This window comes from Asparagus officinalis, chromosome 9, assembly GCF_001876935.1.
Source record: "Asparagus officinalis chromosome 9, Aspof.V1, whole genome shotgun sequence".
NCBI lineage: Eukaryota > Viridiplantae > Streptophyta > Magnoliopsida > Asparagales > Asparagaceae > Asparagus > Asparagus officinalis.
Window position 1 is genome coordinate 60,833,554 of NC_033802.1, and position 3,551 is coordinate 60,837,104.

General features: G+C 41.8%; 1 protein-coding gene across 1 annotated transcript in view; it reads right to left on the bottom strand.

Moving 5' to 3' along the window:
* The window catches only part of LOC109823508 (RNA-binding protein 12-like), a 9,949-nt gene that overhangs the window by 1,755 nt on the left and 4,643 nt on the right, over positions 1-3,551 (bottom strand). The gene's annotated exons all lie outside the window — the stretch shown is intronic.

The following is a 3,551-nucleotide window of genomic DNA, read 5'->3' on the forward strand; positions in this document are numbered from 1 at the left end:
GGAGTTGAAACATAGCCTAATCCTCTCACAATTTTATGATAATAATCAGGGGGTTTTCCTTCTGGAGTGAAAGACCGAATTGGTGTTCGTCTTTCTTTTTTGAAGTTTAAACCTTTCGGGTTATTAAAGTCATAACCCATCTTCTTTATCATATAGAGGGACTTGGACCCATAATGATGGAATTGTGGGATTCTGAGGTCTTCCTCTAAGCTCCCATGATCAGTTGCCCCAGGGTTAACTTTCCTAAAATAGATTGGTCTTTGGCCTCTCTTCTTGGTTGGGACCATGAAGAAGGCTCTCTGCGCGTCTTTCATCTCTTCGAATGTAGTGAAAGATGATTTGAGCAGCAGGCTAAGTGATGCTTCGGTATATAATGCATGCCATGGATCTGTTCCTGCGTCTGCATCAGGGGATACATCAGACAAGTAAGTCAAGTTGAAATTTTTATTAATGTACCACTCACCCTCACTAGATACTATAGACACTAAAAAATATCAAAAAATAAAGCAAGGTTGAACCTCGCTACAAGCATGACGAGGCTCGTCATCATGATGAACCTCATCTTAGCTAACGAAGCCCATCAATAGAGTCAAAGTTCGTCATTGAAAACGAAGTTCGCCTAGAGAAAAAAATCCTCTAGAAGATGAAGCTCATCCAAGAGACGAAGCCATTTACAAACGAACCTCATCAAACAGTGCCTCACCCTTCAGAAGACAAAGTTCGTCCAAAAATGAAGTTCGTCATTGAAGATGAAGTTCGCCATTGCCATTATTGACGAACCTCGTGCATAGCCGAACTTCATCTGTCATAATTTTCAGAGGCTATATTTAAGGAGGGTTAATGACCACTAACTCACCCATTTAAAGAGAGTTAATGACCACTAACTCACCCATTTAAATGAGAGTTAATGACCACCAACTTTCTTATTTTAAGAGGGAGTTAAAGCCTATTAACTCACTCCATAATGCTCCTAAGCCTATAAATAGGCATGATCAACATGAAAGAAAAAAGAGGAAGGGATTCAGAGGATAGTCAAAAGCCTATCTCTCCTCCACTCTCATTAAGCTTGATAGATCATTATCATCAGCTCATCATTTGGCCTTGTAGGCACTAAAATTTCCAAGAGACAAACGAGTGTCAAGGCTCACTCAAACATGACGAGGTTCATCACAATGGCGAACCTCGTCTTAGTCAAAGACAAGGCTTTACACGCAGCAAGGCTCCACATCAAAGACGAGGTTCGCCACACAGCAAGGATCCACATCAAAGACGAGGCTCGTCACGCAGCGAGGATCCACATCAAAGACGAGGCTCACCACGCAGCGAGGCTTGACATCAAAAGACGAAGCTCATTATTAGAAACGAGGTTCGAAGTTCATCATTGGAGGAGAAGATCATTAGTGAAGACGAAGCTTGTCAAAGGAAGTTCACAAGACTTACTACGCAACTGGACTCAGCTATTGAAGACGAAGTTCGTTAGTGAAGACAAAACTTGTCAGACGAAGTCAGTGAAGATAAAATTTGTTAGGAGAAGTTCGCTATACTATGAGGCAAGCCTTATTAGATAAACCTCGTCATGCATTGAGACTCGTCTAATCTGACGAACCTCGCCACGCAGCGAGGCTCGTCATCCACGTGAAGTTCGGTCGTAACAGCCACGAGGACCTAGTCAGCCATGTGGGCTAAATTACAGGAGGCAGTTACGCCCTCTACCCATGATTTCAACACGTTAGTTATGTGTTAAAACCCTATAAATAGCCATGAATAGTTATGAAGAAGGGACGGAGGAGATCAGTTGGCAACTTGAGGCAAACTTTTGGAGGATTAGATATTCCAAGCGAAGCTCTCATGCACAAGCCTTTGGGTCTCGACTTGTTGTGAATTGAGTCCGTTGTCGTGAATTTATTTTCACTTCGTACTGGACGTAACAAGTGGGACATTTGGTTCGGTTGGTGTCGACTCAGTTTTGGAAAAACTTCACCGAGGTGGAGAATTATAGAAATGGCAAAAACATTGGAGAAGAACATGTTTTTTGGAGCTGGCAGACATTTGGGTGCTCTCGGGTCGACAGTGAGCTTTGGCACAGTCGACCGATAACGTGCACGACTTGGTACAGATTCTGGATCTTTGGCTGGTCGTCGCGACGATTTCGACGGTCGACCGCCAAACCCTGTAATGATTTTCTGGATTCTGTTGTTTTGTTCGGTCGACCGCGAGCTTTGGCGCGGTCGACCGCGAGTCGGGTTCGGGTCTGTTTTGGTTTTCTTTTCTGTTTGGGATTTGTGTTTGGTATAAATACCAATACACGTTTTAGGGTTTTTTGGTTTTGATTGGGGATTGAATTGGGGATATTTGGAGCACAGAAAATAGGTATTTTCTGAGCTATTGATTAGGGTTTTTGTTTGGAGAGAATTGGAGATTTGTTGGTGAGATTAGTTGGTTGGTTTGAATGATTTGTAATCTCAGTTTGTACTCTTCTTCTCTATTAGTGAAAACCTCATCCCCTTCATGCCCCATGGACATAGGTAACTTGCTGAACCACGTAAAATTAGTTGTTTGTGTTTGTGGTGTTATTTTGTATTGTTTGGCTTTCTCTCGGCGTTTGATTTGGTTCCTTGAAGCACATCGGTTTTGGCTTCTGCGCACAACACCCCTTATGATTGAGCAGCTGTTCTATTGTGGAAATCCAAATGAATGGTTGATAGGATGGAAAAATTGTTTGGTTTTCAAGGTAGCCTAATTGTGTCAGTCTTGGATATCCTCTTAGGATTGTTTTATGGTCATTTCAGTCATTCGTCTCCAACTAGATTTGTCTACATTGATTATTAACTTTATCTTGATAGGGAAATACTTGACAAAAAATAATACCTTATTGCGGGTACCTCATGTTGAAAGTATTGTTTGCTAACTTTAATAGCCAACCATTATGCACAAGTAATCATCGACATGAGTTTCTTGATGAAGTGAATCTTTGCACACAACAGTTTTAAAGTCAACATGATCCAACTCACTGAATTAAAATACAGGGAATTTTTAAGTTGATCCCAGAATTATAATCTCCTTTCACCCTCACATTGCAATCAACAACTTTGAACATTAGCAGTCGATACAACAACAAGGGTAAGTTTACTAAGTACAATGTTAACTCTAATAAACATGTTTTACAGGACAACGTACGTATTATAGTCCAGCACAACATATATTGGACCACATCACGCGCTGTTGTAGTATTGATTAAGTATCTTTATGGAATTCATATTGTCTCTTAAAAATACACACAAATAACGTATAATATAGAAAACCATTGATACTAACTGATTTAGGTAGGAAATGCAATTCAGAATGAAAAAGCAGAAAAAAAGATGAGGGAACGACTCCCTCGGCTCGGATGGAGGGTTGTGAGGGAACCGAGTTCTTGGTCGAAGAAAAGGCTGCCTATGGAGGCGGTGGTTGTGGCGAGCTGGGGGTTGGGAAGAGAGGTGGCAAAGGCGGGAGAAAAGGAAAAGACGGCGGTGGTGGAGGGGGAGGAGGCGGTGGCGGAGGAGGTGGAA